Here is a 14396-nt window from a genome sequence, read left to right as displayed (position 1 = left end):
TTGCAAGGCAGATTCTTAGCCATTGGACCAGCAAGGAAGTGAACGCCAAGGACCACCTTAAGAGAACCACCTTAAGAGAACTCTCTCTCCTTTTTTTAATGTATCTAGTGGCATGTGGAACTTCCCCAACCATGGATTCAACCTGTGTCCCCTACAGCAGAAGCTCAGAATCTTAACCACTGGACTTGCCAGGAAAGTCCCTATCTACTCATTTTAGAAGCTGCTTACATCAGTGCTTTACTCCCTCCCCCTTCAATGAGGTTATGTCACACATTTGTAAAACAGATTCTTCGGTCTCTGTATTCTGTCTTGCAGTTGTCCGGTCTCCCAACTGGTATGTTTTTAAATTTGCATTCTTTAAGATTCATTCTCGAGTTGTAAAGCCCTGTGGGTTTTGGCGAATACACAATGTCATGATCACAACCAGAAAAAAATCCCCAGGGCTTCCCCTATTTAACTTTTCCTCCTCCCCAAATTCCTGGAAGCTTCTGATCTATTTTCTGTCTATAATTTTGCCTCTCCTGGGATATCATACACACAGAATCATACAGAATGTAGCCTTGTCAGACTGGATTCTTACACTTAGTAAAACATTTAAGATTCATTCATTTTGCCACACCCACAGTGTTTTTATAACAAAAACATGTACATTGTTGTCAAACATTATTTCCTCTACAAACCAGAATGTTTAATAAAAGTCTGTAGATGCTAATGAGGAAGTGAAAGAAAGTAGGTTTACATAGCTGGACAGAGGCAGAACATACTAGTTACAATTTATTGTTTGTTAAAATAACTTTTATGAACAATTTTACCGGTAATGGAAATTTCATAAAGCACACTTAGGGTGTTTCTAGTACCAAACGGATATATATTCCTAAGATCACAGGGAGATATCCTTCATTTCAAGAAAAGTTTTATTAGAAAAAAATCAGATTAATATATATCAGGAGTCCCCATTTTCCAGGAGAATTCTAATATTTCCTGTAAAATATTCAGATTTCTTTGAAATTTTAACCTGTTTGATTTGCTTAAAAACTGAGTTTGTAAATTTGAAAACACCTCTGTTTAAAGCGAAGTGTCCTCAATGGCCCAAAGTTCAGGCATTGAGCTACCTAAACTCCAAATGGATTTCAGAAATCATCCACCGAATCAAGGACCCCACGGCCTCCGAGTCACTTCGACCTTCCCTATCAGAGGAGAAGGGAAATGAAATTATGGTGGTCATGGTGAAGGCATGCTAGGATGAATCTCCAGAGAAAAGGCGCACTTTCTGTTCCATCTAGATTTTACAGGAAGCCAGTCTGGAGGGTGAGTAGGTGTGTAGCAGAGGTTTTCTCCTAATTATTTAACCATTAGAATTTTAAAGCTCTGTGACTATGATTGATTCTGGGTGCCTCCCTCCCTCCCTCCATTTCCTCCCTCCTCCCATCTCCCTCCTCCCTCCCTCCCTTCCTTTTCTTCCTTCATCATATACTCATTCAGTGCCCATCATATACAAAGCACTGGGCCACGTGCTGGCTGAAGTCTAGTGGTAGATTCTCCCTTTATTCCATAAATGATTTAAACATGGATCAGACTTTCATTGCCTTCCTTTGTCCACCCCAGATACTGTGTCTCAATCAAGACTCTCCTTCCCAAGGAGTTCTGATATGACCTCAGAATCTTTTTCAAGCCAACATTCCAGGGGGTTATGACTCATTCATTGGGACTGGATTGTAGGATAAAAAAACGATTCACCAAACTTAGAGTAGGTTATTGACTTGAATTATTCATGGCTCTTGAATAGTTTTCTCAGTAGTGGCTTCACATGAGGGTCACTGTATCATCTTTTGACCCGTTGAGTGTCAGAAGGTACAGCCTTTGAGAAGTAGCTGGAGTTGATAGACGCCTGGGTAGGAGTCGGGCATCTACTCCTAATTTTGCCATTCTACTATACCTTCTTAACAGAACAACCCCGTGTTCTGCATTTTTCATGTCAAAATAGTTTTAAATAGTAGGTCTCAGGTCAGTGAATATTTTTTGCTTAGGAAATAGGGTCGCCAATGTTAAGGTAAGTGTATTTCCTATAAGAGCCTCAGTCTCCTCATGTGAAAGATGAAAAATTTATTTGATTTCTCTGACGACGCCTCTAAAACAAGAGCCTATGGGATCTAGAAATGCCCCTGATATCTGTCACCAGAAAAGAAAACATCTGGTGTTGCCATCTGAAGAGAAAAGAACAACTCATCCTGAAACCTACACTTCCGCACGCCCATGACAATGACGTGAAATGTAGGGAAGAGGGGCGTGGGGAGGGCAGTGAAGGCTACTGTTTGTCCAGTGCCCGCTGGGTAGCAGACACAGCCCTAGTACTCACTGCCTCCCTGAATTTTCCGAAGGACTCTATGAAGTGTGTATTATTATCCTCATGTCTCAGATGAAGAAACAGACTGCACAGACGGAAGCGGGCAGTTCAAGATCACACAGCTGGTAAAGGACGGGCTGTCCTGCCAGGTGCCTATGGCCATTGGCATTTCACTGCTGTCCATTGGCAGCCCTTGAGTATGAAAGCTTAAGGGCAAGACCTGCTGTCTTGGAATGTATACTTGGATGTTGTGTTCCACTGTGGCCCTAAAGTTCTTGGACAAAGATGTAAATCTCTGGGTTCTTTTAAAGCCACGTGAGTGTACTAGAGACAGTGTGATGAGCTAGCTGGAAGTGTACGCCAACCACATGGAGGAGGTGGTGGGAGAGAGTACCAACCAGCTGCTGGCCGAGAAGAGGAAATGGATCAGCTTTTGTCCACAACGCTGCCCAGATATTCCAAAGTTCCGGGGGCCTTGACAAAAGAACCAGGAAGCAACACCATTGCTATTTAAGGAGGCCCCACATGGAGAGACAATCTCCTTTGTTCTTTTCTTAAGAGACTGTTAGGCTCTTCTAAAATGGGTCAAGCATTCTGTGTGTCATTTGGTACATTTTGTAAAGGGAGACAGAAGCAAATGCCCTCCAAGCCACAGGAATTACAGAATGCTGCTAAGTCACTTCAGTCGTGTCCGACTCTGTGCGACCCCATAGACGGCAGCCCACCAGGCTCCCCGTCCCTGGGATTCTCCAGGCAAGAACACTGGAGTGGGTTGCCATTTCCTTCTCCAGTGCATAAAAGTGAAAAGTGAAAGTGAAGTCGCTGAGTCGTGTTTGACTCTTCGCGACCCCATGGACTGCAGCCTACCAGGTTCCTCCGTCCGTGGGATTTTCCAGGCAAGAATACTGGAGAGGGTTGCCATTGCCTTCCCTAATATAGATAGATCTGTAAAAGATGGAATAGTGAATGCAGCAATAGGAGGATACCACTAGATGGCGCTCTGGCTTCATGAGTCCGATGCGGCGGCGGCGGCTGCTGCTGCTAAGTCGCTTCAGTCGTGTCCGACTCTGTGCGACCCCATACACGGCAGCCCACCAGGCTCCCCCGTCCCTGGGATTCTCCAGGCAAGAACACTGGAGTGGGTTGTTTTTCCTTCTCCAATGCATGAAAGTAAAAAGTCAAAGTGAAGTCGCTCAGTCATGTCCGACTCTTCGCGACCCCATGGACTGCAGCCTACCAGGCTCCTCCGTCCGTGGGATTTTCCAGGCAAGAATACTGGAGAGGGTTGCCATTGCCTTCTCCGCATGAGTCCGATACTCTCGGTCTATTCAGATTACTGTTCAGTCTCTGAGTCGTGTCCCACTGTTTGGGACCCCAGGGACTGCAGCACGACAGCCTTCCCTGTTCTTCACTATCAGATTATTTATATTATACGTCTGTCCAGATATTTTGCACAATAGGCACTACTAACTTCAGATTCAAAACTTGCTTCATTTTTGGCTCTGTTATCACCTGGGCACTCTCTGAACACTTGACAGAGCATCTGCTGTTAAAATTCCTGTACCCTTCCCTGTGTCTTGACAAAGAAAGGGGGTTGGTGATTTGAATGTGTTAATGTGAGATTGGTTGATAGAAGCAAAAATGTTAATTAATGAATTGATGAGTGTTTACAATTGTTTCCACATCTGCAGGCTGAATCTTTCTAATCAACTCTATAACCAGTAGGGGCAAATGCAGTTCTCTCAGGGAGAAAATCTTTTTTGAAAAGGCATTTATGTGACCTGCTCCTCACCCCTCCCTGAATTTATACCTACCAATTAAAATATCTCTTTAGAGAAAATGCAGGCTGGGAGATGGGTGTCAGAAAATTCCCTCTAGATGATGGATTCTTGTTAACCAAAAATCTAATGCACTGAAGCAAAAAAGATCTACCAGGGAGACTTTGTAGGGATGTGTAGGAGACAATTGGAGAAGGCAATGGCACCCCACTCCAGTACTCTTGCCTGGAAAATCCCATGGATGGAGGAGCCTGATAGGCTGCAGTCCATAGGGTCTCTAAGAGTCGGACACGACTGAGCGACTTCACTTCCACTTTCACTTTTCATGCATTGGAGAAGGAAATGGCAACCCACTCCAGTGTTCTTGCCTGGAGAATCTCAGGGACGGGGGAGCCTGGTGGGCTGCTGTCTATGGCATTGCACAGAGTCGAACATGACTGAACCGACTTAGCAGCAGCAGCAGCAGCAGTAGGAGACAATATGAATAAGATACTATTCAAAAACGTCCAGCTTCACTGGAGAATGGCTTGTTGCAGGAAGGTCCGTGGAACCAGAGCATTTTGAGTCCGTGACAATCTTTTTCTCTGACATTGTTGGATTCACAAAACTCCGCTCTCTCAGCTCCCCCCTGCAAGTTGTGAAGCTCCTTAATGACCCGTACAGTTTATTTGATCACATCATTAAAACTTCTGACGTGTGTAAGGTGAGGCACCTGGTCCTGGGTCGTGGGGACACACACGACCCTTGTAGCTGTCCCCCCTGGGCGTGAATGAAGATGAATCCAGCCCAAGACATCAGTCAGGAGGAAGGCTCTATGTTAGGCTGGCAGTCTATCTCAATTCATGGCAGAAACTCAATATTTGATTCCTGTTTGTTTTCTTGGAAAAGGGCTTGATTCATCACAGATGTAGGTGCTTGTCAAGAATCATCAGCTATTCCCTCTGTTTCCTTCCATTATTTTATCTCACAGTAAACACATTTCTAAAACAGGCATTGACCTTCTACTGGCTAATTCCTCCCGTTCCCTCCTGAATATTTCTTTTTCATATTCAGAGAGGCTCACATTTACTCTCCTTTAAAGCTTGTCTTTGAATCCGGTGTGTCTCACTTCTTTTACTGTGATCTTTAGCAATTCAAGCTTAGATTATCAGACTCATGACTAAAGGTCAGAGAGCAACTACCTGACTAGTACTACTGCTCTGGAGAGGTATGAACAAGTTCACCTGGAATGAAGGGTGAGTTTTGCACAAAAACTGACAATGTGGCTTCATTCATTAATGCCAAGGCCACCTTGTATGTTTTCTGGTGGGGCCAGATGATGACTCCAGGATGCCCATATTCACACACACCAGGTGGGCAGCCACAAGTTCATCAGCTCTCACCTCTGATACCAGGGCTCTCTGCCTGTGGTCCTGGATCAGGAAGACTTGGGGCAATGGAATCATGTCCTCTGGCAACACATCCTCAGTGGTGTTCCCCCAAAGTTCCCCAACTATGTAGCCCCAATTCCAGAGAGGATGGAAAGATAGTACAGACAATCTCGAAGAGCAGATCATATTCACCCAACAAAAACACAAGCTGCTCTGCTTAGAAGATCCTCCTCTGGGATTGCCTCTTAGCGTTTTCTTCTCAGCTACATTTTGCATGAATGAATGCTCACATCAGTTTGTATTATTAAAGGATGTGCCCAAGGTGGGGTAAGGTAGCCTAGAAGCAGTTTGACTTGTGTGCTTGTTGATTTTGGGTAATTTCAGTGTCACCAGGAGGCAGACGTGTTCTTACTGCCTGGCTAAGGCCGGAAGTTTCACCTTTACCATCATCATTGGAATCTGCTGAAATGCAGATGGATCTGAAAGGAGCTGTAACTTTATACTTACGCTTGCCATTTATTCTCTCTTGTGAATGAAGGATCTGAAGGATGATTTTATTAGGAGGATTAGGGAAAAAGAAGACAGATGCCTGCTGCTGCTAAGTCGCTTCAGTCGTGTCCCACTCTGTGCGACCCCATAGACGGAAGCCCGCCAGGCTCCCCCATCCCTGGGATTCTCCAGGCAAGAACACTGGAGTGGGTTGCCATTTCCTTTTGCAATGCGTGAAAGTGAAAAGTGAAAGGGAAGTTGCTCAGTCATGCCCAACTCCCAGCAACCCCATGGACTGCAGCCCACCAGGCTCCTCCATCCATGGGATTTTCCAGGCAAGAGTACTGGAGTGGGGTGCCGTTGCCTTCTCCAAGACAGATGCCTACATTTATATATCTTGTGTAGTATAAATGTATGCATAATGGTACCTAAGGGCCCTTATGTGGAGTGAAGATATTCCAGGTTGGATAAGGTGGACTGCCCTTGAGGGATCCAGGAGATCTTTTAAGGTCTGCCTCATCAGTGTATCGCTGTCTGTCTAACGAGTTTTGAACTTGGGTTGGGGGAATATGGTCACCGGCAGCCTCAGATTTCAGAAGGGAAAGTTGTGACTAGGGGAGAGGGTTGGGGAAGGAAGGCTTCATGGAGGAAGCAGGGCAAGGGGGAAGGACCTTGAGCAGGACCTTGAGGAAATGCTAGGACTTGGATGGTGTGGCGGTCATGGAGGGTGGCCCTTCCAAGGATGGAGCCCAAAGCAGGATCAGTAGCGAAGGGCCTGGTCTCGCACCCATCCCCTCACTCCCAGCCTCCCTTGGGAAGAACACAAAGCCGCTTTCTTCCTTTGTTTCCAGGTTGAAACCACTGGAGATGCATACATGGTGGCTAGCAGACTTCCCATCCGCACTGGAATCCGACACGTGGATGAGCTTGCCACCATGTCCTTGCACTTCCTCCGTGCCACCATCCACTTTCAGACTGGGCACATGCCCAAGGAGAAGCTGAAGCTCCGGATTGGCCTCCACACAGGTAGACAGCACCAAGGGCAGGTGGCCTTGTGGCCCCGATACAGCAGCAGATAGTTCTAAATCCACACCCTAAGCCCGAAATGGGAAAATCCTCAGAGGGGAAGAAAAGATCAAATCATCTTTGCTTGTGTGTTTCCACTTAGCCAGATTGCTTGGTAACAACAAGGAGACACAAAGATTCCAAGATGTTTAGCCCCAAAATAGGAGGGGCCTCCAAACCAGAACAGTTATTTTGGGCTTCTTTCCCTCCGTGCCTCACCATCAAATGCCCTTTGATCTGTTTTTATCAAACTCATGTGACTTGAGTTTCCCTATGACTTGGGAATGGATGACCTGCACTTGATTAAATGCTATCCTGTCACTGTCTTGAAATTCTTGATAATTTTTGAATGGAAGATCCCTTATTGTCATTTGAGACTGGACCCTGCAAATTACGGTAGCCAGACCTTCTCCTCCCTCTCCTTCGCAGCTTAACTAAAATAGACCCTGACTCCTAACCAGAGTTAACCACTCCGATGTTTGTGCCGCTGATGCTTTGTGTACATCCCAAGGGCATGAATAACATCATCATTGATTTATGTCTTAGTCAGCCTGGTTGTTAAAATGCCATACATAGACCGGGTGGCTTAAACCACACACTTTTCTGGCAGTTCTGGGGGCTGGAAAGTCTAAGCTCAAGGATTCTACCACAGTGGGTTCTACCTGTTCAAGCTTGTAGAGTGCCTTCTGGCTGTGTCCTCATGTAGAAAAAGAAAGAGAACTCTGGTGTCTCTTCCTGTTCATTTCAGGGCTAAGTCATTTCAGTCATGTCTGACTCTTTGCGACTCCATGGACTGTAGCCCACCAGGCTCCTCTGTCCCTGGGATTCTCCAAGCAAGAATACTGGAGTAGGTTGCCATGCCCTCCTCCAAAGGATCTTCCAGACCCAAGGATCGAACCTATGTCTCATGTCTCCTCCATTGGCAGGCGGGTTCTTCACTGCTAGTGCCACCTGGGAAGCCCAATTCCTCTTCTTACAAGGGCACTAATCCCATCAAAAGAGCCCTACACTCACGACCTCCTCTAATTACCACCTAAAGGCCCCACTTCCTAATACCATTGTATTGAGTTTAGAGATTCAACATGTGAATGTGAGGGGAGGCACACAGACATTCAACCCACAACAATTGATTATGTTGCTTTCCACTCAGAGTCTGTGAATTCCATAGTTTGCCTCATTGTAATCCTTGAAATCTGTTGCCAAACTTTGCTCCAAGAGAGTACTTGACAAACATTTGTTGACTGGATGTGCATTGTGGAGTTGACACTGGGGAGATTGCGGACTGGCCATGCCCTTCTGTCCTTGGCTTTGCAGGTCCCGTGGTGGCTGGCCTGGTGGGAATCACCATGCCCAGATACTGCCTGTTTGGAGACACCACGAACGTGGCACCCAGAATGCAAAGCAGCAGTTTGCCTGGGTATTGTTTACAGCACTTTGCAAACACAAGCTTGCTGTCCCTCTGGTCCCCTATCTTTAACCAGAGAGTATTTTTAGAAGACCATTTGCATTTTGTCTACTCTTTTCCATCTGAAGGATAAGATCGTTATCCATTTCAGACAACACGGGTTGCAAGCTTTGTAGATAAACCTTTGCACTGAGCTCTTGATGGAGCCCTGCAAACACACGTGGAAGCTCCTAAGACTTTCCATCCTAAACACTCAGGTTCACCTAGGGTACTGCTAAGTCGCTTCAGTTGTGTCCGACTCTGCGCGACCCCAGAGACGGCAGCCCACCAGGCTCCCCGTCCCTGGGATTCTCCAGGCGAGAACACTGCAGTGGGCTGCCATTTCCTTCTCCAATGCACACATGCATGCTAAGTCACTTCAGTCATGTCCGACTCTGCGCGACCCCAGAGATGGCAGCCCACCAGGCTCCCCCGTCCCTGGGACTCTCCAGGCGAGAACACTGGAGTGGGCTGCCATTTCCTTCTCCAACGCATGCAAGTGAAAAGTGAAAGTGAAGTTGCTCAGTCGTGTCTGACTCTTAGCGACCCCGCGGACTGCAGCCCACCAGGCTCCTCCATCCATGGGATTCTCCAGGCAAGAGTACTGGAGTGGGGTGCCATTGGGTAAGATCATTTAAATAAGGAGTAGGAGTTGGCAAACTTTCTGAGCAGGACCAGAGAGTAAGTATTTTAGGCTTTGCAGGCTATAATCTCTGTTGCAACAACGTAACTGTTGTTGTCATGCGGAAGCAGCAGTTTGCAACCTGTAAATGCTGGGTGTGTTTATGTTCCAATAAAACTATTTGCAAACACAGGTGGTGGGCAGAATTTGGCCTGTTGGTAGCAGTGTGCCAAATGTGATGTATAGTTTTGGTGATACCAAAGAAATCTATGGCCAGGAACTCTGGGGAACATCAAATTCTTTTGCTTCAGAGTAGTTTTATTGCACTGATTATTGCTAGACATATATATGCCATTTATTGACAGATATTTATCAACTGGAAAACTAATTATTCAGTGATTTAAATATTAAAAAATTTAGATTAACATCTTTTGAATTTGTAGATCTTTCACAGCACATAAGACACACACACAAAATCTTTTCCCCTCTGATTACTTTATTGTCTAAGTTAATCAATTGAGTTCCCAAATCCAGATTTAAACCACTGTCTTCGCTTATAAGTTAAGAGTTCAAGGATAAAATATGAAATTGGAAGTGCTGATGTAGGCTCCGAGCCTGACTTTGGTTGCAGTTCAAGTTACAAAGGACTTTTTCAGTGGTACCTCTCAGTTCTGGTACCATCCCAGGGAGCCTGAGGGGCCCAGCTGACCTCCACCCATCAGGAACACCAGCTTGCATATGGAGTCAGTTCTGTCTTATTTATAAACTGAACCTATTAAAGCTTGAGCAACACCTAGCAGCGTGTGAGCAATGCCTGTATGACTGGGGGTCCCAGCCCATGTGTCCCAGATGTGGGAGATGTTGTCTGTGATTTGCTTAATGAGAGGTGCTGGTGGTCCCAGAATTTGAGCCAAGTGTGAGGTGTTCCCTCAGCCTTTGCCCTACTTTTGACATCCATAGGAGATTCACAACCATGGTGATGACTAGACTGTAACTGGTTTCTGGCAGCTGTCCGGATCCAGGTCTCTCAGAGCACTGCCAGCATCCTGCTGGCATGGGGAGGGTATGATTTGCAAAAGAAAGGCACCATTCCAGTCAAGGTAAGACCAGGGCCACTGTGAACACCCGTCCCCACTTGGGTCCCGGAAGGAGATGTCAGGAAACTTGATGGAATGAGTGAGTCTCCATGCCCTGGTTCATGGAGACCACTGAGGGCCACATAGAGCGCTTGTGACTGCCAGTTGTCTTCCTCCAGAGAGGGCTGTATGGTTACCTTAATGGTCAAGCGTGGAATCTGTGACTTTGGCTCCCACCTAGACTAACCTCTCGTGCGACGCCTCCTTCCTCTTTGCTGCACTGGTCTACTGGCTTCTGCTTGAACACCCCAGAATGACGTAGTCTCCCACATGGAGCAACAGCAAATACAACCCAGGAATAATCATGCCCACATTCTTCTATTTCTCTTCTCCTGAGTCTAAAGTGCCCAGGTGGAGGTGATGGAAGCCCATTGGTCTGGGGGCACTTAGGCCTCATCTCATCTCTACACATTTCCGTATCTCTTCCCTTGCCCTCTGCCTTCTTTCCATGCTGGCTCCCAGTCCATCACTGAAATGTACCATGAAACCACCTCATCTTTTTGATAAACCTTGCCTTTCTGGGGATGGTGGTACTTCTCACATCTTGGAGATGTTCACTGTGGGGGTGGTGAGTGGTTACTGGGACTTTGGGAGCTTGAGTGAGTGTCAAGGTCCAGGGACAGAAGTGAAGCAGGGAGGGGGTGGTACCTTCAGTTTACTAAGCCTGGCTCTGGCGTCATCTAATGTCAGGTAAGAGGAAGCTTTTTTTTAGATGGCAGAAGTGTAGACCTAGCTATGAATCCTGTTCCCACTAGTTCCTAGCTGTCTCATTTGGGGGCTTGGTGTTATAATCTGTAAAATGGGAACAGTGATAAGACTGCCCTCACAAGGTGGCTGTGAGTGTTGTGAACCTGGATGTGAGGTGTTTCACCTGGTGGCCTACTCACGGTAAGAGCTCAGCAGATTTTATTATTACTTTAAAAGATTTTCTTTGCAGTAGACTGAGACTCCACTAGTCCTCACCCCCTAGGCCATTTGCTGAGTGTCCATTTGGGCTTATCAGCCTAGTCCAAGGACATGATCACGATTTAATCGGTGATGAAGCTTCTCCCTTCCCGAGGCAGCTCCTGCCTGGAAGCAGTTTGGGCTACAGATGTGATTCTCAGGAAGCCAGCAAGGATGACCTGAGTTGTCTGCTGAGAGACCACACTTGACAGACCGCCTCTCCTGCTCTGAGATTCACCAGCCCTCCTTGACTTCCCACAGGGCAAAGGAGAACAAATCACGTTCTGGTTGAAGGGCAGAGAAGACTGCAAAGGAGAACAAATCACGTTCTGGTTGAAGGGCAGAGAAGACTGCACTATTCCACTCCTCGAATTTGCTCAGAAAGAAGCTGAAGTCCCAGGGATCTTCTGAGGTGAGTATTTTCTTCAGAGGTGTTTGTGGGGTCCCAGGAAAGTCTGTGGGGATGCCTTAAATATCCCATTTAGGGGTTGTGGTTCAGATGGCCAAGTAGTTAAGAACCTACCTACTGATGCAGGAGATGCGGGTTCGATCCCTGGGTAGGGAAGATCTCCTGGAGAAGGATATGGCAACCCACTCCAGTATTCTTGCCTGGAGAATCCCATGAACAGAGGAACCTGGTGGGCTATAGTCCATCGGGTCACAGAGCCAGACATGACTGAGCCACTGAGCAGACACCTATGGTTCCAGGGTGTTGAGTCAGGCTCCCACTTGGGGGAGCCATCTAACTGGCCTCAGCGCACCCTGGAGCCCTGTTCAGTTCAGTTCAGTTTAGTTGCTCAGTCGTGTTCAACTCTGTGACCCCATGGACTGCAGCATGCCAGGCCTCCCTGTCTATCACCAACTCCTGGAGCTTACTCAAACGCATGTCCATTGAGTCGGTGATGCCACCCAGCCATCTCATCCTCTGTCCCCTTCTCCTCCTGCCTTCACTCTTTCCCAGCATCAGGGTTTTTGCCAATGATTCAGTTCTTCGCATCAGGTGGCCAAAGTATTGGAGTTTCAGCTTCAACATCAGTCCTTCCAATGAATGTTCAGGACTGATTTCCTTTAGGATGGACTGGTTGGATTTCCTTGAAGTCCAAGGGACTCTCAAGAGTCTTCTCCAACACCCCAGTTCAAAAGCATAGATTCTTCAGCACTCAGCCTTCTTTATAGTCCAACTCTCACATCCATACATGACTACTGGAAAAACCATGGCTTTGACTAGACAGACCTTTGTTGGCAAAGTAATGTCTCTGCTTTTCAATATGGAGTCCTGTGGCCTGGAGCAAACCTAGAGTTTGATGAACTGGATACAGTGAACTCAAGACCAGGGCTGCTTGCTGCTCCCAGACCTGCCAGTGAGCCTGCCTCCCTGCCAGAAGTTTCCAGCCCATTAGCTTGCGAATTGGCAGTGAATCCAACTTCATTCTGGGGAAGGAGAAAGCTGGAGAATGAAGCCTGGGGCCAGGGGCCTGCCTCCCTTTGCAAAGTGCCTGCTCCCTAACCTCTAGTGTTTATTATCCTTATCAGCTAATCAGAAGGCAGGGACATAAAAGCCCACAGCCGAAGGCATCTCAGGAATGTTTTCTAGGTTGAAGCTCTATCTGAGGTGTGAATCACTGAAATCCAACAGAATTAGGCCACCCGGGCAGGCAGAACCCCCGCACTCTGGCTGGAAGGCCTGGCTTCACTTCCTGTGAGCACTGCGCCTTCCAAATGCATAATATCCTGTTCTCAATTTATTGCTTAATTTCTTTCCTATCCACTGAGCAAAGGACAGAATCGAGGCTTGAATTTTAAGTAGGATTTTTAAAATTCATTTATGAAGTATTTAATTTTTTAATCTCCAGGAGAAAAGGTGAACCCATCGATTCTGCCATGAGTAATTTCCCCTTTACAAAAAGAATGGGTTTTGCAACAGATCTACTGAACCACTGATGCATTTACAGTATATATTTTTTTAATTCCATGAAACTCCTTGCATCCAGATTATCTTCCATGTGGCTGCCGCTGAAAATGGCAGAGCAACTTGAATGATATGTCCTCTTTGAGTCTTTTTCTATTGAATTTCCAGGACTGAAGATGTGAAAACCAAAGAGGAATATTTTCTTTTTCATTTGACCTCAGAGTGGCCTTTGTGGAGATGTTTCTGAGCTCTGTATAGGGCTTTTTGGTGGGATGGGAGCATTTAATACCAAATTTGACAAAAGGTTTGGTGGAATTCCTGCCTTTCTTCAGGAAGAGGGACACCATCTAGGCACCAAGGGTAGAGCTTTGCAAATGGTAACCCAGCTCCATGGAGTGCCTGAGCTCCCATCAGCAGGACTCTTCTGCCCTGAGGTGAGCAGTTGAATTCTAGGACTTGCACAGATGCCACAATTCCGTTTTCACTGTGGTGGGCTCTGCTCCTCTCCAAAGCCCTTCAGCATCAAGGATTGAAAGCTCGTGACTGATGCTTGGAAGGAGAGAGGAAGAGGCATTTATATGTAGGAAACATGGAGCTACGTTGGCATGGAGACCGTGGGCCAAAAGTTGCTCCTCATGCCTTATACCTTCTTCCCTTGTTTGGGATCAGGGCTTCTGAGTGCTAGCACTTTGTCCAATCATGAATGCAAACAAGGCAGCTTCTGCTCTGGGTGTCTCAGAGAGATTGGCCAGTCCCATCCATCCGTCCATTCGTGTACATATCCATCTATTTCTCTACCCATGTATCTATCCATCCTTATGAACATTTCATTAATTCAAAGAGCATTTATTGAGTACTTACTCTGTGCCAGGTACCACACTGGGAGACACAAGAAAATATGAAACTTTCCATGATCTTTAGCTCTCAGTTTACTGGGAGAGAGGAAGCATACTAGTAATGCAATGTATTAAGGACTAACAGAGGTAAGTGCAAAAGAGCAGGAGTGACTGAGAAACCCAATATTCGTGCATTGAAAGAGAATTAGAAAATGATAGAGATGTAGGGATGGGGTGGGATGTGGTAATCGATTATTAATGTCCAGTCTTTGTATTTGTATCAAGTGTGGGTGTTGGTTCCTTTCCAGCCCTAGCCCACAAGCATACACAGTTATGTTCACATAGTAAAGACTGTTACTTCTGCCTTTTTCATCAAACATTATGATACAAACTTTTGGCATCCAACCACACACATCCATACACACACACACACGTGCCTACATATATGTATTCACACA

General features: G+C 46.4%; 1 pseudogene; it reads left to right on the top strand.

Annotated features, from left to right (window-relative positions):
- Positions 1 to 14396, top strand: part of LOC133239095 (guanylate cyclase 2G-like) — a 58465-nt pseudogene that overhangs the window by 41082 nt on the left and 2987 nt on the right.

Source organism: Bos javanicus, chromosome 26, assembly GCF_032452875.1.
Source record: "Bos javanicus breed banteng chromosome 26, ARS-OSU_banteng_1.0, whole genome shotgun sequence".
Lineage (NCBI taxonomy): Eukaryota > Metazoa > Chordata > Mammalia > Artiodactyla > Bovidae > Bos > Bos javanicus.
Note: the sequence above shows the minus strand (reverse complement) of the source record. Positions and strands in the feature narration are given on the sequence as shown.